The sequence below is a fragment of the Trichosurus vulpecula genome, chromosome 3 (assembly GCF_011100635.1).
Source record: "Trichosurus vulpecula isolate mTriVul1 chromosome 3, mTriVul1.pri, whole genome shotgun sequence".
Classification (NCBI taxonomy): domain Eukaryota; kingdom Metazoa; phylum Chordata; class Mammalia; order Diprotodontia; family Phalangeridae; genus Trichosurus; species Trichosurus vulpecula.
In genome coordinates, this window is record NC_050575.1 from 85,049,059 (window position 1) to 85,073,933 (window position 24,875).

Consider the following 24,875-nt stretch of genomic DNA (forward strand, 5'->3'; position numbering starts at 1 on the left):
CCCTTCTTCCTTCCTTCTCTCCCTCCCTCAATAGGTCCCTACTGTACTTCCTGAGGCTCTGGAGGTATTGGAGCTGGGATTGCCTCTCTGCTCCAATCCATCTTTCTCTGGTCTCCACCCTAACTCCAGCCTAGGCCTCACCATCCAGCTTCCCTCCTCTTCCTGGGACAGACAGCTCAATAGCTTCCCTCCTTCTGACCCAGCCTGATTCTCTGCTCCCAATTTCAGAATGACATATTCCATTGTAACCGTGGAGTCTTCAAACTTGCGTTCAAACTCCAGCTCTTGTGTGACCATGGACGAATCCCAACCTATCTGGATCTCTGTTTTCTTCTCTGGAACATTTGAGGGTTTGACTGTGATCTCTAAGGCCACTTTCCTATCTGTGACCCTATTGATGGTTGAAATGTTCTTATTACTTTTCAAAAAGTAACCAGATTTTCATTCTACTTTCACAGCTGTATCATGAAAGAGTCAGGGCAGGCTAATGTCATTCTCAATGGACAGACTGATTTGCTGCCACTCTTGCTCACACGTTTCCTGTATGTGATGCTCCATCTCCCCATCTCTCTGTCTTTGTAGAGGTTGACCCCATGTCTCGAGTCCATTTTCTCTTACCCTCTGCTTTTTGGAACTACCAGCACTCCTCAAGATTCAGTTCAAGTGCTATTTCCTTCATGAGGCTTTTCCTGATCCTTCTAGGATCAGAAGTGGGAAGTCTCTCCAGCTTCTTTCCTCAATTACTTTGTTTTGACTTTTCTGCATGGGTGTTGTTTATCCCCAGAAGACCAAAAGTTCTTTGATGACAGGGACTGCTTCTTTTTTGTCTTCATACCCCAGTACCTAACATAATGTCTGGAAGTTAGTTAAAGATCATTTATTAAGTGACTGCTATGTGTCAGGCATTGTGCTAACTGATAGAATATGCACATAGAAAACACATAATAAATTTTTGTTGAATTGAATGGAAGCATGGAAGGGTTAAAAGACTTGCCTAAGGTCATACAAGGAGTCAGTGGCATTGAATCCAAAGCTACTGACTCCCTGCCCAGGACTTTCTCTACCCCAGCCCAAGCTGCTTCATCCAGTCTATGGGGCCCATAGCTCCTTAGGCCTCAATGAACAAGTTGTCACTAAGTGAGAAGCATATTAGGAGTCAAGAGGTCATTCCCCTAGCTCATTCCCTGTCCTGTCCTCAACTTCTCACACAGACCAGTTGGAGAGGGGGGCTCTTTATGGCTTTGGGGGATTTATGACCAGTGGCAGCAGTTTGTTCTGTCTGTAGGACAGGCCATTCCCTCACCAGCAAAGGGCACAAGGGGTAGTCTGAGCCACCCAGGGAGCTGCCTCCCACATCGTCCCTCTGTCCTCACCTATCCATCCCCATCCCCCACAGCCTCTGAATGGGATCTCCAGCTGCAGCGCAAAGGGCCAGCCATCCGCTGGACACCAAGGTTACAGAAGTCCTGGCACAATTTTCCTGTCTCTATTTTGCCCTCCCAGCTGCCCCCCTCACTCTAGGGGTAGACCGGCCTAGAATTGGATAATGAGGAAGAGGATAAGAAGGCCAGACTTGGGCCTTGTGTCTCCAATGGCCACACAAGGAGTGTCACCAATATTCCTCAAAAGCATCAAAAAACCAGAGAAGGTCAGCCTCTTCTTCCTCCCAAATGGCAAACACGGCTAGTCATGGGGAGCTCAGTCCCTTCCTAAGTTATCTTAGGGGGGCTACAGCTTCTTCCATTCATTTGTGGACCCTTCAAAAGGTATCACTTAGGCTGTCTAACTACTTTAAGTCTTTGCTCAAGCTAATTCTCCTGCCTTGAAAGCCATCTCCTCTCTTCCTTTTAGTTGCTTTTTAGCTATCTTTTAAGGCCCAGCCTAAGTCCTACCTCCTATGAATTCAATTCAGCAAACCATTGTTAAACTCCTACTATGTGCAAGACACCATGCTAGGTACTGGGGCTATAGAGACAAAAATAAACAGTCTCTACCCTTGAGAAATCTACATTTTATTTTGGGGATGGGAAGGGAAGCACAACATATTCACAGAAGAATAAAACAATTGTTCAAAGTAATTTCAAGATGGAGGGGACGTTAATAGCTGGGAGGGATCCGTCAAGGTCTCTTGTAGGAGGTGGCCCCTGCACTAGGCTTGGAAAGAAGGCAGGGAGGGATTCATGCAGCCTCTTAGGACTTCCTTCTGTCCACAACCATCTCTCCTTCCTCTTCCAAAACATTTACTGTATCCCCATCACCTGGCAAGGATGATTGGCTGAATACATTTTGCACTATTACCTCCCATATGCTCGTGCCTTTTATTTGCTCATATCTACCCTATTTTGGTTGTTATCATTCTGAAGGCAGGGGTCATATTTTGCCTTTCTTTGTAATCCCAATTTGGATCCCTCCTTGACTAATCGTGCCAAGAGCACATAGGAGGCAATCAGGAAGTGCTACTTGTTTAATGAAGTTAACACCTTTAACCTGAGCCTTTGGAGAACCTCTGGCTGCTACTCAGAGGTACTAACAGAGGCAGAATAATCATTGTCAATAGCAGTGGAATTGTTAGTTATGGAAAATAGAACCAGGATTGGATGCGTGTGTGTGTGTGTGGGGGGGGGTTGTGGGGTGAGGGGTAGAGTCCCAGTGGTAGGATAGTCCTTTTCTTCTATCCCTCCTCCCACCCTCCTCACCTCCTATACCCTCACGTGTCCACTTAAGGTGTACTTAGGGTGAAAACTTGGCCCTCAATGCTGGTTCAGTTGTTTCTCATGTTAATTCCTGGTGCATTTCCTAAGAAGAGGCCAGCCACTGGGCCAGCCTCCCAGACAGACCTCTCCCTCAGCACCATCACTACATGTGCAGAACACGTGCCCAGTGAGTGGGCCACAGGAGAGCCTGTACACATGCACACGTGCGCAGGCACGTGTGAGTATTCATCGAGGTCTGCCTCCTAGTGCCACATGGGGAAATTGCCACTTCCGACGAGGGAGTTAAGTGCAAGACTTGGGAAATGTGTTTCTCATTCACTTTCGTGAGACATGAGATGATCCAGGGGAGAAACAGTAGCCAGGCCCAGATGTTTTCTCCTGTCTTCAGAGGGAGAAAGAAGCAGCCTGGGTTGAGTGCCAGAGCACCCGTCCCCTCTGGATGGAGGACATCGAGTTGTGGGGATCCTTCCTGGCTGTATGCCCTCTCTCATTATGGAGAGAAGGAGAGACCTTTTTTGGGTGGGAAGATAGTGGAAGGAGATGTTTGGCTCCATCCTGGACCTGGAGGCATGAAGAGATGAACTGGATGCTAGAATGGGAAGAGGCGTACAACGGATGGATTTATCAGGGGAGATTTGGTGAAGACACAGAGGAACATGTGGAGAGGTTACATAAGGATGTATCACAGAGAATTAGGGAGGCAATTGTCTTAGATAGATAGGATGAGAGGTTGGAGTAATCTCCTTACTTTCTTCTCTAGATGTGGCCCCCACATGCCCAGCATGGATTGAATAGCTCTGTGAGTGGATTCTCAGATCACTAATAACTGGTACGTTTCTGAGGTGCTGACAATCACTTTTCCAAATGCTCTTCGATGTTCCATGTGTGGTGTTCACTCTGCATTTCAACTTTTGACATAAGTGGGATCTGGGTCTTTTCCAGATTCCTGGCTTGTGAAAGAGGGAGAAGGCAAAGGAGAGGGGGAGATGGGGAGGGAGAGAGAGAAGAGAGAGAGGAAGAGAAAGAGAAAGGAGAGAGAGAGAGAGAGAGAGAGAGAGAGAGAGAGAGAGAGAGAGAGAGAGAGAGAGAGAGAAAGAGCAAGAAAGGAGGGAAAGGGAGAGGGAAAGAAAGAAGGAGAGAGGGCGGGGGCAGGGACAGACAGAGAGGAGAAAGGAGAGAGAAAGATGGTTTAGCTTTGTGGGAAATGTGGGGAGGAGGCTTCTCATCTCTTCTGGGCTGGAAGCAGCTCCCCTTTCTGGAAAGATTCAGGGGCCCCCTGGGTAGAGGTCAGGCCAGGCAGTGAGGCCTAGATCGTGAGAGGTGGGAGTGATGCTTGTGCGTCCAACCCCATGGTGCTGCTGAGGTCGCCCTCAATGACTCACTGGCCTCTTGCCCCAGCAACTCCCCTGTTCTCTCTTCCCAGGCCCACCAAAGGAACAGGGAAGGGAGGAGAACTGACTTAAGCCAGAAGGGGCTTCCCTGCCCTTGGACCGACTTCCTGCTAGAATCTCTCTCAGCTGCTCTTGCTCCTCCTCTGCCTCCCCTCATCTTTGGGTCCTTTTTTGCATGAGTTGTCTGGGAGGCTTAGTTCAGTCCGTCTGAGTGTGGTGCCAACAAGGCCAAGGTCTTATGATCCTTTAATAGACCTTCACAGGGGTCCTCTGCCCCTCCCCCACACTCTTACTACCTCCAATTCCCAGCTACAGATATAATCCTGACCAACTTCACTCCAAATAGTGTCCTAGGAAACAAAGGGAATAGGAGGGAGAGAGAATGCCTCCCTGCAGCCCAGCTCTGCTTCTGGAAAACAATTCCAAAATGTGTTGACTCTGGTTTGTCTTTCTTTATGAAGATAATGCATTAATCAATTTAAACAATTTGTATGAATTTGGGGCTTTCCGTTATTGTCCCCAAATGCAGAATTTCTTTATTCCTTTTATTTCGTTTCTTCCCAGGTTCTGGACTGGATTGAGGTAGAGCTTGCTAAGGGCTATCAGTCACTCGGATGCTCTCTAAGGAACAAAATCATCCTTGTGGACCCTCTGAGTAAGAGCCCGTAGCAGCGCTGCTCATCTCATCTCATCTAGGCAACTTGGTCTCCTTTGGGGGATGACAGCAGCTACCTTGTCCACAGCCTCCAGCCCCTCCACGGATGTCAAGTACCTCGCCAGGAAGAGTGCGTGTGTTCCTCGGGAAGAGTGGGCCTCTACTCCGTCATTCAGGGAGTGGAGGCTCCCAGCTGAAGAAACTGACCCCAGACTGGGAGAGCCCTCCAACTCTACTCCAAGGTCCTCTGCCAGAGCTCCACCCTTAGCGGTGTTTAGGACTTTGATAGAGACCAAGAGGCACCGGAAAATCCCCAAACGAGGCATCGCATTGAACGGCAACTTGCTGACTGCCAGGGATGGGGAGAGCTTGACTGGGCTGGTACAACAGGAAGTGTTAGGTTTCAGGGAGAATGGCCACAACGTGCTTGGGGCCTCTTGGACCTGTGTATAGTGGGGAAGGTTGAAGGACCTGGCCACAGCGGTGACCAGTGTCTGGGTGTCCTCAGGGCCTTTCTTTCCTTCCACCCTGCTTCCTTAGCAGGTTTGGTGTGTAAGACGTGATCTATGCACGCCAGTGTCGAACATGAGGCAATGCAGGGACACAGCGCTCTCCAGATGTCCACTTGGCTGACCCGGCACTCTCCCCCCTCCCCAGCATGCTGAGCCACTGCACAGAACTGCCAATGAGGTCCCCTGGGGTGCTGGGGAGGATTGGCTGCCTCGGCTGGCCTCTTTAGCCTGTTTCACCAGTGGGGAGGGCTGGTGTCTCCCCCACACGCAGACAGCTGGTTTTATAGCTGGGGTGGGAGAAGGATTCAGCTGGAGCCCTGTCTGCTTCCAAGGAAAACACAGGCTCACTCTATCTGCCACTTTAAAATGGGGTGGGGGGCTGGTGAAGTGAAAGCTGACAATCCTCACTCTTGGGTCCAAGAGCAGCTTTGGGTTGGAGGTCAAATCTCAGGAAAGCACGGATGTGGATCACACCCAACACCCTCATTTCAACTCAGACAAGACAGCCTCAGTAGGAACAGCAATTATCCTCTGCCAATGCTGGATAGTGTGAGAGGGGTAACTAAAGATTTTTCTGGACCAATGTATTGGGAGCCATAGTCAGGGAGCTAAATCACGATTCACCCACGCCCTTGGTAGGGAAGTCATGGTGTAGTGGAAAGAATAATGAGCTGGGAGATGGGAAACCTGGGTTCTAATAGTGGCTCTGCCACTAACTCACTCTGTAATGTTGGACATGTCTATGGGCCTCAGTTTCCTTATGTGCAAAACAAAGGGGTTGGAATAGATGACCTCTGGTGTCCTTTCCTATTTCCGATGTTTGATGATTTCACTTGTGGATTCCACTTGGCAGGAATCCCAAGCTCAGACCAGACTCTTGGATTGAGCCAGTTCCTAGTGAACACTCCCAGGCCTTGAATTTAGATGGTTAGGAATGAACAGGAAGGGTCATCACTTCTTCAGGCTGGGTCTAATTTTGAGAGTGAGAAGTGTGAAGTGGCCTCAGGTTGACCTTTTCCTGTGAGATGGGATGGGGATGTTAGAGAAGAGACAGTTAAGTTTCCTGACCTAAGCATAGCTGATAAAAGCTAGCTGAATTCGTGAAATCTGGAGGTCCCGTTGAGACAGAATTTCTATAGGATGAGCCATTCCTCAATAAGATTCCCATCCAGAGTCTGTTTCCCTAGGATCCATACTTGAAATGACCATGGGAGTTCACAGTGGGTAGAGACATAGTATATGGGATAGTATATCCTCGGGCCACTCCTGTGACCTATCTGAGCTTAAGTTTTCTCAACTCAAAAATGAGAGGTTTAGATCGATGACCTTTAAGGTCCCTTCCACCTTTAAATCCTATGATTCTTGTTCATCCTGGGACAGGAATAGGGAATGAAGGGGTAGCCCCCTTTCCCACAGCTACCACCCCTGAGCGTGGGAGATCAGACAAGTCTCTGTGGTTCTTCATGTGAAGAGTTCTCAGTGACCGGAGACATGACACAGGTTGTGCTAAGTGTGATGAACAAGTAAGATGGACTAGAGACCTTGGTAAATTTGATCTCATAGAAAAGACTGAGACTTGGTAGGATGAGAAAAATGAGGAGAATAAAGCTCTGAAAGGATGTATCTTATTCAAAAGAAATAAGATAGCTAAAGGGGCTGGGTAGAGTAGCATCATATATTAAGAAGATACACTCATGTGAAGAAATCCAGGAACCACCTAGAGGAAGCATGATGGATAACATTTGGATGACAATCAGCGGAAGCAGAAACAGAGATGATAATGCTATGAGAATATACTACAGACCACCCACACAGAAGGAGTTCAGGGAATGGACCACAACCCTGGCACAAAGGCATGATATAGTGGGGATGGAAGACTTCAATTATTCTGACCTGCTGAAATTCTCTCTGTGCCCAAAGCAGAATTTCTTGACCTGACTTAATGATTTCATCCTTTGAAAAGTGAAGGAATCAGTAAGGTCAAGTTCTGTTTTAGATCTGATTCTCAGTGAAAGGAGGAATTGGTTGTTGGACTGGGAATTAGGGTAGCCTTATGAGAAAGTGACTGCTCAATCTTAAAATTTATGACAGAGAGGAAGAAGAAAGCTGGGAATAGGTTGACATGTACCTTAGACTTTAGGGAAGCAGATTTCAAGGGGTTCAGAGACAAGATAGTTAAGATCCTATGGCCAAAAGTTTTATAGCAGAAGAAAGTTAGGAAGAATATGAAGTTCTCAATAATGAAATTCTGAAGACACGAGGAGAAAATATTCCAGAGAGGAAATGGGAAGTTTTCGAAAGAGAGTAATGTGGGTACATAGGGAACATTCTAATCACCTTGGAATTTTAAAAAGACGGGTACAAAAGATAAAAGCAAGGGCAGGTAATATAAGCTAAATACAAAAATGTGGCAGGATCCTTTAAAGTATAGGGTCAGAGTACTAGAGCTTAGAGTTAGCTTAGTGGAATGCTAGGGCAGGGTTCTCTTTCTTCTTGACTGAGACAATTTGGTACTCTAGGGGCATTTACCATGTTGGGGGCCTAGGAGGCACAGCTAACAATGATAGCTAGGTGATGCAATGGACAGAGCACTCAACCTGGAGTCAGGAGGACCTGAGTTCAAATCTAGCCTCAGGCACTAACTAGCTGTGTGACCCTGGGTAGGTCATTTCACCTCCGTTTCTTCATTTGCAAAATGGGAATAATGACATTTACTCCCAAGGTTCTTGTGAGAATCAAGTATGATAATAATTGTAAAGCACTTGGCACAGCTCCTGGCACATCATAAGCACTATATACATGTTAGCTATTATTACTATTTTCTAAACAAAAGGAATATTGCGGAAAAGAGGAAGGTCAAAGATGGAATCAAACACTGCTCAGATGGGTGAGATGTGAATAGCCTACAACCTTACAGTCATCAACCAGGGGAGCAACCGTCATGGAGGCTGGATCCTCCCCTCTTCCTCTTCCTGCCTTGCCGACATCAACTGCCGCCCACAGTGCCACCACTGGGAAGGTAAGCCCAGGAGCCCTGTGGAATAGCCTCAGCCCTCTAACCATCAGACCAGCTCTGGTCTCCGATGACATTGGACAGGGGAGCAACCCTTCTGGTGATTTCACCTGTCAACTGCCTCAGTTATTGAAGACTCAGAAAAGAAAGCTCTCCTCACCAAGGTCCTTCTCACTGTCAAAGGATCCAACATTGATTGTTATCAATGGAAACAACCCTAAAAGTGATGAATTTCAATCTGTCTTGCTGCTATGCCCTAAAAACCAATGGGCCTTCACCTCTACCCTGTAACAGTTCTCCTATACGTGTCACCCTATTGAAATTCCAACAGAGCAGGGACTATCTCTCCTTTCTATTTGTATTCCTATGGCTTGGCTCACTGGTTTTCCCATAGTAAGCATTTAAAAATGCTTTTTTGTTAACTCACTCATTCATTCATAACAAAGCAGAGACGCTCAACTCTTATCATGTTTCTATTTTCCGCTAAAGAGAATGAACGACCATTGAGATATCAAAGACAGGACAACAACAAAAAGCCTGATAGAGAGCTATTACCCAGGATAAAAAAACAGCAAGATGGCACCTAGCTCCACAGGATGAGTTCAAGTCACCTGGCCCAGATTACATTCTAGGATGATGAAAGAATTGGCAGAAATTGCTGAGCCCTTGTCAATGCTGTTTAAAAAATCGTGGAGAAGGGAAGAGGTACTAGGCTTGGAGGAAGACTAGTGTTGCTCTGATTTTCACAAAAGGGAAGCAAATGGAGTCTGTGGACTACAGGCTAGTGAGTTGAATTCCTGTTAAAATTCTAGAACATGTTGTTAATGAGATGATTAGTGGATATCTAGAAAAGGAAGCGGTGACCAAAAAGAGCCAGCATGGCTTTATCAAGAAGAGGTCATATCAAATGGGCAAAGCATATGAACAAACAGTTTTCAAAGGAAGAAATCCAAGCTATCAACAATAATATAAAAAAATTCTCCAAATCATAAGTGATCAGAGAAAAATGAACATTAAAAAAAAACCCCTGAGATTCCATCCCGTACTCATGATATTGTCAAAGATCACAAAAAAGAAAATCACAAATGTTGTAGGGATTTTAGGAAATCAGGCATACCAATGCACTGTTGGTGAAGCTATGAATTGGTCCAAGCATTCTAGAAAGCAATCTAGTACCATGCCCAGAAAGTCACTGAGATGTGCATACCTGTTGACCCAGCAATACCACTACTATATCTGGGGATCAAAAGAAAGAGGAAAAGAACCCATATGTATAAAACTAAGGGGATGTCCTTCAATGGGTGAATGGCTAAACAAATTATGGTTTATGAATGTAATAGAATGCTCTTGTGCTGGAAGAAATGACAAAATGGAAAGGTTTTAGAGAAACCTGGTAAGACCTGCATGACCTAATACAGAGGAAAGTGAGTAGAATCAGAAGAACAATTTGTACAATATTACAGCATTATAAAGAAAAACAACTTTGAAAGATCTGAGAACTTTGATCAATTTAATGATTAACCACAATTTCAGAGGACTGATAATGAAGCATGCTATGCACTTACTGACAGAAAGAGGATGGACCCAAGATACAGAATAAAATGTACATTTTCAAATCATGCGGGAATTTATCTTGCTGAACTATGCATATTGGTTACATGGGCTTTGTTTTTCTTTATTTCTAATTGAGGTAAGGTAGGAGGTGGGGATAGGGATAGGAAGTTTTAAAAAAGGAAAAGAGGATCGTTGAAAGATCATTTAAGAAAAAATCCACAGAAGAAAGGCCAGAAGGTAGTTGGCTGGGAACATGAATAGGCAGTGAAAACAGTCTCAGATTCAGACTCAGACTTTGGAATCTTTCTTTGGTGACAAAGAAGACCAAAACATACAGCCCGAAGAAGTCAACAAAGTCAAAGAGCCTACATAGGCAAGTAGAACATCTTTGAAAATTACATATTGAATTTATAATTTGTTTAAAAGTAAAACAAGCTGTAAATAATAGAGTTCCACATTTTCAGGCATAATACTCTTGCGTTATATTATGTACATGAAAATGCCCATTTTATTTGATGTTGTTAAGTTTAGGATAATTAAACAACAAAAAGAAGTGGTCATATCAAATAATTTTTTGTCAGTTACTAGATTGGTATATCAGGGGAATATCGTAGATACAATTTGCCTAGATTTTAGCCAGACATTTGATAAAGTCTCATATATTGTTTTTATGGAAAAGATAGATGTGGATAAAATGATAGGAGATTCAGAACTGAAAGAGTAGCTGGGCCCCAAGAGTAGCTAGTGATGGTCTGATGCCAACTTCAAAGAAGGTCTCTTTCCAGTAGAGTTCCTTAGGGATCTATGCTTGACCCTGGGCTTCTTCATATTTTTATAAATGACTTGCATAAAGGTCTAAAGGGCATCCTGACCATATTTCCAGATGACACAAAGCTGAGTGGGATAACTAACATTTTGGATGATAGTCAGGATTCAAAAATATCTTGACAGGGTAAAACATCGGGCCAAATCTAGTTGGATGGACTTTAATAGAGATAAATGTAAAGTCTTACACTTAAAAATTAACTTCATAAGCAGAAGACGGAGAAGGCTTGACTAGATAGCACTTTGTCTGAAATTAATCTAGGATTCTTGACGGACTGCAAGTTCAATATGAATCCATAGGATGACACGGTAGCCAAGAAAACTAATGTGTTCTTAGACTACCTTGAGAGGCTCAGAGTGAAGTATTGAGGAGGTGATTGAAGATGGTGGCTGGAAAGCAGGGACTTGCCTAAAGCTCTCCCCCAGGTCCCTCCAAACACCTATAAAAATGGCTCTGAACAAATTCTAAAACTGCAGAACCCGCAAAATAGCAGAGGGAAGCAGGGCTCCATCCCAGGACAGCCTGGATGGTCGCTGGGTAAGGTCTATTGCACAGAGCTGGGAGTGGAGCAGAGCAGAGCCCAGCATGGGCTGTGCCCAGACCAACCAGACTGGGAGCTGGGAGGAACAGGCCGTAGCACTCTGAATCAGTGAGCTGTGGCAGTTACCAGACTTCTAACCCACAAACACCAAAGACAACAGAGAAGGTTAGTGGGAAAAAACTGCTGAGACAGAGTGAAAGGAGTTCATGGTTGGCCACCACCCTGGGGGCAGAGGAGATGGTGCAGCTCTGAGGCTGCTCAGCTGCAGTTGCCTCTGGCCCCAGGCCCACATTGTGGGAGGAATTAAGTGGCAGATCAGAGTGGGAGTGCAGGGCCTGCTTGGATCTGAGTCACGATCCGGGTTGGCAGTTCTTGGGGGAGAAGGAGTGCTGGTGTGGCAGAGCTTGCTGTGTAGAAATAGCTCTGAAAACAGCAACGCAGCTCCTCAAGCTTGGGACAAAGTACTCTCTACTATACAAGCAGTCATATCCTGACAAAAAGCTCAAGGGTCAAGTAGTTGGCTGGGAACATGAACAGGCAGCAAAAATGGTCTCACATTCAGACTCAGACTTTGGAATCTTTCTTTGGTGACAAAGAAGACCAAAACATACAGCCAGAAGAAGTCAACAAAGTCAAAAGCCTACATCAAAAGCCTCCAAGAAAAATATGAATTGGTCTCAGGCCATGGAAGAGCTCAAAAAGGATTTGGAAAAGCAAGTAAGAGAAGTAGAGGAAAAATTGGGAAGAGAAATGAGAAGGATGTGAGAAAACCATGAAAAACAAGTCTATGACTTGCTAAAGGAGACCCAAAAAAATACTGAAGAAAATAACACCTTAAAAAATAGACTAACTCAAATGGCAAAAGAGCTCCAAAAAGCCAATGAGGAGAAGAATGCCTTCAAAGGCAGAATTAGCCAAATGGAAAAGGAGGTCCAAAAGACCAATGGAGAAAATACTACCTTAAAAATTAGATTGGAGCAAGAGGAAGCTAGTGACTTTATTATAAAACAGAACCAAAGGAATGAAAAAATGGAAGACAATGTGAAATATCTCATTGGAAAAACCACTGACCTGGAAAATAGATCTAGGAGAGATAATTTAAAAATTATTGGACTACCTGAAAGCCATGATCAAAAAAAGAATCTAGATATCATCTTTCAAGAAATTATCAAGGGGAACTTCCCTGATATTCTAGAGCCAGAGGGTAAAATAGAAATTGAAAGAATCCACTGATTGCCTCCTGAAAAAGATCCCAAAAAGAAAACTAGGAATATTGTCGCCAAATTCCAGAGTTCCCAGATCAAGAAGAAAATACTGCAAGCAGCTAGAAAGAAACAATTTGAGTATTGTGGAAATACAATCAGGACAACACAAGATCTAGCAGCTTCTGCATTAAGGGATTGAAGAGCTTGGAATATGATATTCCAGAGGTCAATGGAGCTAGGATTAAAACCAAGAATCGCCTACCCAGCAAAACTGAGTATAATGCTTCAAGGCAAAATATGGATTTTCAATGAAATAGAGGACTTTCAAGTTTTCTCAGTGAAAAAACCAGAGCTGAATAGAAAATTTGACTTTCAAACACAAGAATCAAGAGGAGCATGAAAAGGTAAACAAGAAAGAGAAATCATAAGGGACTTACTAAAGTTGAACTGCTTTGTTTACATTCCTACATGGAAAGATGATGTGTGTAATTCATGAGACCTCAGCATTAGGGTAGCTGATACACACACACACACACACACATACACACACACACACATATGGAAAGAGAGAGAGAGAGAGACAGAGAGGGGGAGAGAGAGAGAGAGAGAGAGAGAGAGAGAGAGAGAGAGAGAGAGAGAGAGAGAGAGAGAGAGAGAGGAGGGCGCACAGGGTGAGTTGAATATGAAGGAACGATATCTAAAAAAAATAAAATTAAGGGATGAGAGAGGAATATATTGAGAGAGGGAGAAAGGGAGAGATAGAATGGGGTAAATTATCTTGCTTAAAAGTGGCAAGAAAAAGCAGTTCTGTTGGAAGGGAAGAGGGAGCAGGTGAGGAGGAATGCGTGAATCTTGCTCTCATTGGATTTGATTTGAAGAGGGAATAACATACACACTTAATTGGGTATCTTACCCCACACGAAAGAAGGAGGAAGGAGATAAAAAAGGGGGGATGATAGAAGGGAGGGCAGATAGGGGGAGGAGGTAATCAAAAGCAAACACTTTCAAAAAGGGACAGGGTCAAGGGAGAAAACTGAATAAAGGGTGACAGGATAGGAGGGAGCAAAATATAGTTAGTCTTTCACAACATGAGCATTGTGGAAGGGTTTTGCATAATGATACACATGTAGCCTATGTAGAATTGCTTGCCTTCTTAGGAAGGGTGGGTAGGGAGGGAAGAGGGGAGAGAATTCAGAACTCAGAGTTTTAAAAGCAGATGTTCAAAAAAAAGTTGTTTTTACATGCAACTGGGAAATAAGATATACAGGCAATGGGGCATAGAAATCTATCATGCCCTACAAGAAAGTAAGGGAAAAGGGGATGGGGGGGAGTGGGTGACAGAAGGGAGGGCTGACTGGGGAATGGGGCAATCAGAATATGTGCCATCTTGGAGTGGGGGGGAGGGTAGAAATGAGGAGAAAATTTGTAATTCAAAATGTTGTGGAAATCAATGCTGAAAACTAAAAATATTAAATAAAAAATAAGAAAAAAAGGTGATTATTCCAGTCTAATTTGCACTGGTCAGACTACATCTGAAATATTACATTCACTTCTGGGCACTACGTTTTAGGAAGACAGTCAATAAATATTAATTAAGCACCTACTATGCACCAAGCATTGTGCTAAGTGCTGGGGATACAAAAAAGTCAGAAGAAAGTCTCTACCCTCAAGGAGCTCGCAGTCCAGTGGAGGAGACAACATGCAAACAATGATGTACACCCAAGCTATACAGGACAACCTGGAAATCATCAACAGAGGGAAGGCACTAGAATTAAGAAGATCAGGAAAGTCTTCCTGTAGTAGGTGAGATTTTAGCTGGGACTTGAAGGAAGGCTGGGGAGCCAGGAAGTGGAGCCAAGGAGGGCGAGCATTCCAGGTGTGAGAGGTAACCAGTAAAAATGCCCACTCAGACTAGGTCTGTATCCTAAAGAGATTAAAAACAAAAAAGAAAAAGACCTATGTGTACACAAATATTTATAGCAGCTCTTTTAGTGGTGGCAAAGAATTGAAAATTAAGGAGATGCCCATCAATTGGAGAATGGTTGAACAAATCGTAGTATATGATTGTGATGAAATACTATTGTGCTGTAAGAAATGACAAGCAGGATGCTCTCAGAAAAACCTGGAAAGACTTACATGAACTAATGCAAAGTGAAACGAGCAGAACCAGGAGAAAATTGTACACAGTAACAGCTGTATTTTTCAATGATCAACTGTGAAGGACCTAGCTGTTCTCAGCAATACAATGATCTGAAGGAGTTATGATGAAAAATGCTATCCATCTTCTGAGAAAGAACTCAAGGGAGTCTGAATGTAGATTGAAGCATTCTTTTTTAAACTTTATTTTTCTTGGGTTTTTTATTTGTGTTTTCTTTCACAACTTGACTACTATGGAAATATGTTTTGCATGACCGTACATGTATGACCTATATCAAAATGTTTACCTTTTCAGTTAGGGGGTAGGGAGGAAGGGAGAGAATTTGGAACTCACAATTTTAGTAAAAGAATGTTAATTTTTTAAATGCTCAGTCAAGAGATGAGTGTCTTATTTAAGGAACATCAAAGAGGCCAGTGTTACTATGCTGAAGAGTACTGGGGGGGGGTGGTGTTGGTGCAGGTAAAGTATAAGAAGAGTATAAAGGTTGAGGGGGACAAGTTATGAAAGGCTTTGAATGCCAAAGGATTTTATATGTGATCCTGGAGGTGATATGGATCCACTGGAGTTTACTGAGTGAGGGTGTGTGTGTGTGTGTGTGTGTGTGTATGACATGGTCAGACTGTACTTTAAAAAGATCACTTGACAGCTGAATGAAGGATAAACTGGAGTGGGGAGAGAGGCATGTGATAAGCAGATCAAGTGGCAGGTTGATAGTTCAGGAAGGAGGTGATAGGGGCCTATGGTAGAGCCAAAGGAGAGAAGTCATATATAAGAGATGTTATGAAGTTAGAAGCAATAGGACTTAACAGCAGATTAGCTACAGGGAGAGGATGGTGGTAGTGAGAGAGAGTGAGGAGTAAGGGAGTTTTGCAGATAAAACCTAGGCTTTGAGCCTGGGTGACTGAGAGGTTGGTGGTACCCTCAATAGTAATGGGGAATTTTGGGGGGAATAGGGAAAGTTTGGGGGGAAAGATAGAGAGTTTAGTTTTGGACATGTTGAGTGTAAGAAATCTATGGAACATCCAATTTGAGACTTCCAGTTGGCAGTTGGAGATGTAAGACTGGAGATCAATAGAAAGATTAGAACTGAATAAGTAGATATGAGAAACTTAAGAAATCATTAAATCCATGGGAGCTTATGTAATCACCACATAAATAGTATAGAGGGAGGAAAAAAGAGGGCTTATGGGACATTAATGGTTAGCAGGCATGACCTGGATGAAGATCCAGCAAAGGAGAAAGGAAACAGGAGTCAGGATGGCAGCTTGAGACTAAGTGAGCATGTGTGTGTATTCAGGCTGAGCAGAATTCACAATGGGTGATGTTGGGAAAGGCAAGAATGTTGTTGTTCAGAAGTATATGTAGTACCACATAGTTGAAAAGGGAGGCAAATACAAGATTGAAATTAATCTGAGTGGGCTCGGGGTGAAAGACTGATCAGACTCCAAGATTCTCTTATACAGATACCAATAAAAACAAAGGTATCACCTGGGGAGAGGATACATTTTAATGGAATACTTGGAAAACTTCAAGAAGCATATCCCTGGAACAAAAATGATCTTCAGGGGCATTAAGAAGGCAGAAAGGGCAGATGATAGCAAATCTCAAAAATTCCACCAATGAATAATAGTTGTCTGCTGCCTTATTTGTTACAAAATGATGTCTATTACAAAAATAATTTTTTCCTTAACATGTGCCATATCCTTACCCTACTTAAAAAGGTTTCATCAACTAGAGAACTTTGATCATGTATCACTCTTTAAAAAAATTTGTGCAGCAGTCCTAATAAAGGACTTATGTAAATTAGGTAGGCTTATCTTTAAATGAGTATGATTATGTTTTCCGTGTTTAGGTCATAATTTCTTCCCAGTCAAGTTGTCATACTTTTCTGTTTCTTTCAAAAGATTTGATTAGGCTTGGCATTCTATTGAGTTGGTCAAATCCACCCTTTTTTTAAAATTAAAGGCAGTCTTCTTTGCCTCTGTTTTGGGAGATTTTTGAAAAATTAAATAGTGGGGAAAACCTACTTAATAACTTCATAGGACTTTTACCCGTGGTATGTTTTAGGGGGAAAAAAATTGCCTTTGGTGTGCCTCAGCCTGTCCAAAGACTAAAGTCTGAAGCAAATCCTTGAATTAAAACAAACAGAGGCATTTCCAACTTCAATTCCCTAATGTTCCATGTGGTAATCAGTCTAGTTACAATGATTTGATTAAGACACTGCCTTTAAATTGCTGAAAGTCATTTCATTGTTTTTTATAGTATAACAATTCTGAGTGAAGAATATCACGTCACATTTGATAGCATGAGTGATCTTTGAACATAAAATGCTCAAGTATCCCTGGGCTGTTAAGGTACAAAGATGAATTCAGCTAGATAAAGGCCCTTCTGTTGAGTTTTTAAATACTCTTTTAAGCTAAGTTGTGCCTTATGATTGACTTTTAAATCTATTGAATTAAAAAGTTTGCGGACATGTATGTGAATAGCAGTGTTACCGCCATATTGTCAGACGATCATATTACCAGATGTACTCAATGATGTGATGTGTAATGAGGTTATCATAAGACTTAATTCAACAATTAAACACTTTTCTGTATATATCAAAAAAGATCCAGCAAAGGAGACCAAGAAGGACAAGCAGGAGGAGAACCACTGAGAGAGTATTATCATGAAAACCTAGAGAGAAGAGCATCAGTGGGAGAATGATCAACACATAATCATGTCAAAGGTTGCAGGGAGGTCAAGAAGGATGAGGACTGAGAAAAGGTCATTTAGATTTGACAATTAAGAGATCATTAGTAGCTTGGAAGAGAGCGGTTTCAGATGAATAATGAGGCGAGAAGCCAGACTATGGAGAATTAAGAAGAGAGAGAGAATAAAAGATGTGGAGGCATTGATTATAGATGGCCTTCTCAAGGAAAAGGGAGCAGGAATATTAGACAATATGTCAATAGTTTTCAATATTAGACAATATAACAATAGTTATTAAGGATGGATGGAGCAAATGAATGGTGAAGGCATAGGCATGTTTGTAGTCAGCAGGGAAGAAGCCAGTAGACAGGGAGAGAGTGAAGATAAGTGGGAATGATACAAGGGGCAATCTACTGGAGGAGACTGGATGGAATGAGATCACATGTACAGGAAGAGGGGTTAGCCTTGGTGAGGAGAAGGTTCACCTCTTCATGTGAAATAGGGGCGAAGGAGGAGATAGTGGCAGAAGAGACCTTGGTGATATGAGATAAGAAAGAGAGAGGAAGAGGGAGGTCTCAGTGAATGGCCTTCTTTTTTTTTTTTTTTTTAGCAAAATATGAGGCAAGGTTCTTAGCTGAGAGATGGAGGGGGGGGAGAATGGGAGTTTTTAGAAGAATGAAAAGGTTAGGAAGAGTCACTGTAGTGAGTTAATTAGGGAAGCTGAGTTGATGAGGGAGGGATAAATGGATTGCTTTGCAGTAGTGAGGACTGACTTGAGGTTTGTAACATTAGTGGGTCTGGTCAGCATAGCTTTGTGATTTACTCCAGCTTCTGTTTAGCAGCATGTCAGTAGGAGTGATGGCAGGGGATGGTTGGAATGATTTAAGATTGAAGCTTGGCAGGTAAATTCAATATGATAAGATGCTGAGAGACTCAAGAGAAGAAGAGAGCATAGAGTCAAGGGGTCTTGACCAAGGGGTCAAGATGGGAAAAAGAGAGTAAAACTGTTGCAGGGATGATATCCTGGGAGAAGGGGTTGAGAGATTGGAGGTTTCAGTGTGGACAAAGAACAGGCTTTGGGATTGCAAGGCACACAGAGAGGTGGAATGACAATAGATTGTGATAAGATGAAGGAATTTTAGAGTTCATGAATGTGGAAGTGGTGTATGTAGAGGTGACTGCAAGATCACAGGTGTGCCCATCTTTATGTGTGGCTGAGGTGGGGTGGAGGAAGTAGGTCATGTGAAATGAGTAAATTAAGGAACCATGAAGTTAGAATGTTTATGGGAATATCAATATATATATGTTGAAGTCCCCTAGTATGAGGGTAGGAGTTGGGCAATAGAGAGAGACTATGACCCCAGTCACTGAATTCATTGAGGAAAGGAGAGTATTCTGGAGGTTGGTAGACAACAGCTACCAGAATTTTGATTGGGTGATAGATATGGATTGAGTGAACCTCAAAGGTAGAGTTTCCTCAGTGATAATGGTGGTGAGGGAACCTAGAAGTAGCAATGAGGAGCACGACTATTACAACTCCCCTACCTTCACCAATCAGTTGGGGGGAATGAGTGAAAGTGCAAAGTGTGGAAAGGGTGACCATTGAAGCCATGTCATCAGGAGAGATCCAGGTCTCAGTGAGGCCAAGAGATGGAAGGAGTGGAAAAGGAAAAGATTTAGGATGAAATCAAGTTTGTTGCTTATGGAGCAGGCATTCCAGAAAGCGCAGTGGCCAGGATGAGTAGCTTTGCGGTGGGACATTGATTGGGGTGGGGTGGTGAAATTAAGGGAGTGAGAATAAGAAATCAGGCAGCGAGGGATGGGGAATGAGGTTCGAATGATGACAATTAGGGGTCCAGAATCACTGGGATGGGGAGGCTATGATCAGGGGGAGTTTGTTAATCATTAAGGTAAGATTTTAGACAGTTTTTTCAATGTCTATAGGGCTTTGACCTCTGTGATTTTTATCAGGGTCTTAGGCAGTTCAGAGAGGGAGCAAGTACTTGGAGCTGAAGGACCGAAGCAGATCAGTATGAAGACTTGATGGAATGACATTTCTTCTCTTCCCTGGAAGGTAGGAGTCTGGTGCTCAAAGGAATGGTAGCCACTTGCCTCACCACAGTAGCGGGAGACTGGTGCAGGGTGAGGGGGGAGACCAGGCCTGAGAAACAGATAGTATGATGGAATGGCACCCTCTCTCCTCACCACAATGGACATTCATAAATTTTGCTGTTATTGTTGTTCAATAGTGTCCCACTCTTTGTGATCCCATTTGGGGTTTTCTTGGCAAAAATACTGGAGTGATCTGCCATTTTCTTCTCCAGCTCATTTGGCAACTGAGGCCAACAGGGTTAAATGGCTTGCCCAGGGTCACATAGCTAGTAAGTATCTGAGGCCAGATTTGAACTCAGGAAGGGGAGTCTTCCCGACTCCAGGCCCAGCATTCTATCCACTGCACTACCCAGCTGCTCAATGATAAACTAGGAAGTATCTAAATTAGGATGATGAAGGGACTTGAGTTTGTGCTATGTTAGAATGGATTGAAGGAACTGGGGATGTTTAGCTTAGGGAAGACTTAGGGTACATATGATAGAAGCCTTCAAATATTTGAAGAGACTGTCAGGTTGAAGACTTATTCTACATGGCCCAAAGGGTAGAAGTATGGTGGAAATTACAAAGGGACAAATTTAGACTTTGAGTAAGAAAAAAACCCAACTAAATAATTATTTAAGCTATCCCAAAGTGGAATGCACTGCCTTGGGAGGTAATGAGTTTCCCCCTTACTAGAGGCCTTCTAGCAAAAAGCTAAATGACTGTGTTTTGGGCATGGTATAGAATGAATTGTTATTCAGGCACAGGCTGGACAAGATGGCCCCTGAAATTCCTTCCTACTGTGAGGTTCTGTGTTTTTTATTCTGGTTATGGTAGGTAAGCTCTGGAAAGTGTTAGAGGGGGAGAGGAAGAGCAACAGTAACAATAACTTAATTTATGTTGTACCTTGAAGGATTCAAACTGTTTCCTCTGCAAGAGGCTTGTAAAGTAGGTGGCATAAATATTACTGGTCCCATTTTTGAGAGAAGGAAACTGAAGCTGTCGGTGGGTTCCAGTGACTTGCTCAGGGTCATATAGCTCTTAAGTGTCTGATGCAGGAGTCTAACCCAGCTGGGTTAGTCAGGAGAGCTTCCTGACTCTAGATACAGTGCTGAGGTTGGGGGACAGCTAGGTGTCACAGTGGATAGAGTTCCAGGCCTGGTGTCAGGAAAACTCATCTTCCTGAGTTCAAATCTGGTCTCAGACACTTACTAGCTGTGTGACTCTAGGCAAGTCATTTCACCCTGTTTGCCTCAGTTTCCTCATCTGTAAAATGAGTTGGAGAAGGAAAATGACAAACTACTCCAGTATCTCTGCCAAGAAAATCCCAAATGGGGTCATGAAGAGCGAGACATGACTGAACAGTGAAAGCTGAGGTCTCAGAGGAATTGTCCATGTCTTGGTACTAAATTACTGGATAACAGGCATAACTCTTAATTCCTGTCTGCCAGTGGACACCACATTCTATAGCTTCGAGCAAGTCATTGCTAATGAGGGCTTTCTGCCAAGGAGGATAGGACTGGGGTGAGGCTACTCTGTTCTTTTCCCATACTCATTTTAGGCCTAGAAAAAGATCAGGCACTCAGCAAGAAGGATTTATTTTCCCAACCAAATTTCCATCTCCTCCCGAGAGAGCCTGAGCTCTATTTTCCAAGTCCCCAAGGGCCTTGGAGGGGGAAGGGAGGGAATCTCTAAGGAAGACTACAGACTGGGAATAGCCCCGAACATCTCTCCTACCTTGGGCTCTAGTCATAAGGCGCTCACAATTTTTCTAGATGTCCTAGGTAGCTGCAGACTTTGGGTTACTAGAAGTCCTGTTAAAGGAAAATGTCTCTTTTTTCCCTTCACAGGCCTCTGGCTGGCTGGCATTTTAAACATACTTGATACTTTGGGTTTTTTTGCTTAGGGACAAAATAGAGTTTTATATTCAATTATTTTAAACTGGTGGTAGCTGGCTTCAAAGGCAAACTGTTCGTTTTGATTTTTTTGAACTGTTTTTACCTTTTCTAGTGGTCCGTTTCAATTTATCTTTTTGTACAGGGTGTGACCAAGAGTAGTCAGAGGAATTTCCCTGTTCATCGCCACTAGAATGATTGATAACTCCCTGATGAGATAAAGCAGGAGATCTCAAACTTGTGGGTCTTGGGACCCTCTCCAAGGAGCTTTTGGTTATGTGGGTTGTATCTATAGTTATTTGTTATATTAGAAATGGAAACATTTCACTATTGTTATGAGAATAGTCTTGACCTTATGGACCCCCTGAAAGGACCTCAGGGATCTCTAGGAGTACTTGGACCATATTTTGAGAACCCCTGGGACAGAGCAAACCGTTAAATCTGTCATGATTAAAGGACGAGGACTTTGTTCTTCCTTTGAAGACATCTCCCTATGGAAGGTCCATCCTTTTTAAGGCTGACTGAGCCGCACCCTTGAACTCAGGCTTAAAATAGAGAGCAGTAGAGACATATACATATGATATATATATATATATACACATATATATGCAGTATATCTCTATTACAAGATATCTTTATTTCACATGTATATATGTGCGTGTATATAGATATACATATGTCTCAGTTACAAGATATCTCATTTACAAGACACCTTTATTTCATAAAGACAAATATAGGCATATATGTATATAATACATACGTATCTGTTACAAGATACCTTTATTTCACATACACAAATATGTTTTTCAGTTGTTACGGTTGTGTCCGATTCTTTGTGACCCCATTTAGGGTTTTCTTGGCAAAGATATTGGAGTGGTAGGAAGGAAACTGAGTAGTTTAGGAAGTGGAAGGAAGGAAATGGAGTAGTTTATCTTACACATAATACCTCACACTCTTGCTCTAGAGATCAAGAAAAAAAAATTATTTTAATTTGGTACCTTTTAAGCCATTTCCTTCTCTAGCTCATTTTACAGATAAGGAAATTGAGGTAAACAGGGTTCAGTGACTTGCCCAGGGTCCCACAGCTAGTAAGTATCTGAGGTCAGATTTGAACTCATAAAGATAAGTTTTTCTGACTCCAAACTGGCAGTCTATCCACTGCATCACATAGATGCCCCTATACAAATAAATACATATACTTATATATTCATATATATATCTCCCTATCACAAAATAGCTTTATTTTACATGTAGATATATGTGTATGCATTACAAGACACCTTTATTTTATACACACATATATGTATATACATATATCTCCATTACAAGATAAATTTATTTCATATGAGATGTATGTGTCTAAAGATACCTTTATTTCACATATACACATGTATGTATGTATATATACACATACACAGGTACACACAGGTGTGTGTATATGTATGTGTGTGTGAGTGATATGGCTAGCTTGAGTGCTTGCTTAGGGCCTGGAGGGCTCTTTTACCCACCTCTATAGAGATAAAGATATTCTTATGTTCCCAGGGGGACAAAATAAACTAGTTTCTGACATTACGAGAGGAAACCCTGGACCAGAGTCAAGTCAATAAGCATTTATTAAGCACCTTTTATGTACCAGGCACTGCAGCAATGCCAGGGGATACAAAGAAAGGCAAAAACAGCCCTTGGCCTCAAAGAGCTTACAAACTAATGGGGTAAAAATGACTGGAGAGTGAGTCAGAGTGATTTCTGGGAAGCCCCGAAGATCAGACCTGATCTATACATGCAGAGAGTGTTGTGTGCTAGGCGAGTCCTCGGTTTTGATTTGTCATAGGAAGGAAGAAAATCAGCATTCATTAAATGCTTGCTGTGTGCCAGGCTCTGTGCTCAGCACTTCACAAATGTTATCTCATTTGATCCTCATAACAACCCGGGGAGGCAGGTGCCATGCTTTTAGTTCTTCAGTAAATGATTCTAACTAGATCTGGATGGACAAAGGCCCAGAGAAGGTTGCCTGATGAAAAAGTTAACTATCTGTTCAGTTCGTAACCAGCATAGGGTCATAGGAATTAGAGCAGGAATGGAATTTAGTGCCTGACTAATCCAGCTGCTGATTTTATAGCTGAGGAAATAGGACCCCAGAGATGTGAAGTGACTTATTCAAAGTCACACAGCTGGGAAACGGGATTCCAGCTCAAGTTTTCTGGCTCTTAAGCCAGTTCTATCTGCATTACACTAAATGCAATTCACCTGTCAATTAAGCAAGCATTTATGAAGCACTTACTGTGTGCAAAGCCCTGTGGGCAAAAACCATAAAATGTGACATATGAGCTTTTTGCACTCAAGTGGCCTGAGTGAATGTTTTATCAAGGAATAAGTATGAGATAAGCCATAATGTGATAAAGGCAAAGGGGAGAAGACCAAGTGCTCAAAGAAAACTTGAGAAGGGAGAAATTGCTTAAGCTGGGGAGATGGAAGGTTATATGGAGGAAGGGGCACCTAGTCTGGACCTGAAGAAGGAAATGTGTTCTAGGTAACAAAGAGAGGGAAGATAGAACAAACCTTAGGGAATGGCCAAGAATCCATTTTGGTTGCAATGTAGAGTGTGTGCAATGAGATTGTGTAAACTAAGGGTGGGAAAGTAGAAATCACTTTAGTTGGGGGATCGAAGGAGGTTACATGAATTGGCACCTAGGCTGGGCTCTGGTATAAAACAAGTTTGACTAGGTATGTTGAATCCAGCTTATGGAGGGCCTTAAATTCCAGGATAAGGTATTTTCAATGTTTCTCTGGCCTAGAGAGAGCTCCTGGATGTTACTGAGTAAGGGAGTGGCACATTTAGACACGTGCATTAGAAATATTACTTTGGCATGTAGCTCGTAGTCTATGAGGGCAAACATTGTGTCTTACTCTCCATAGAGAGAGGTGACCTGATGCAGTGGATAGATCCTTAGCTAGACCTACATTCAAGCCCTGTCTCCAACTCATATTGGCTATGTGACTGACTCTGGGCAGGTTGTCCCAGGTAAGTATAAGTCTATAAACTGCAGAGTAGGTACCAATCTGAAAGTTTTCTTTCCTACACCACTAACATCACACGTCTGAACTAAAAAAATTATCCCAGAGCACCTAGTGCCCCTCAGGGGGTTTGAAAATTGTAAATACTGAATCAGTATTTGTTTAATGAAATAGGTATCAAAATTGTTATAACACAGAATTATTACAGGAAGAAGAGTTATTAAAATATAGAAGTGTAAAAAATACCAATAAGATACTTCAGAATACCATGAGAAATGTATGTATGTGTGTATGTGCATGTGCACCACGCATGCATGTGTGTAGGGGATGGGAATGGTTGACGGACCTGGATTGGAGCCAGAGAATTTGTTATGCTGGAGAACAGGAGAACAAAGAGTGGACTGAGAGCTGAGGGATGGTTTCTAGTCCCTGTTCTTCCACTGACTAACTCTGTGATCTTGGGAAAACTACCTCACCACTAGAGACCTCAGTTTCTTTCTCTGTAAAATGAAGAGGTTGAGCAAAATGTTTTCTCAGAGTTCTCCCAGTTCTGCCATTCTGTTTCTACATTAGATTTAGAGGCAGGGTGGTATAGTGAATAGAGAACCAGATTC

General features: G+C 42.8%; 1 pseudogene; it reads left to right on the plus strand.

The window, feature by feature from the left end:
* The first annotated feature begins 15,883 nt into the window (after positions 1–15,883).
* LOC118843714 lies at positions 15,884–16,196 on the plus strand (annotated as a pseudogene).
* Positions 16,197–24,875: the final 8,679 nt, after the last annotated feature.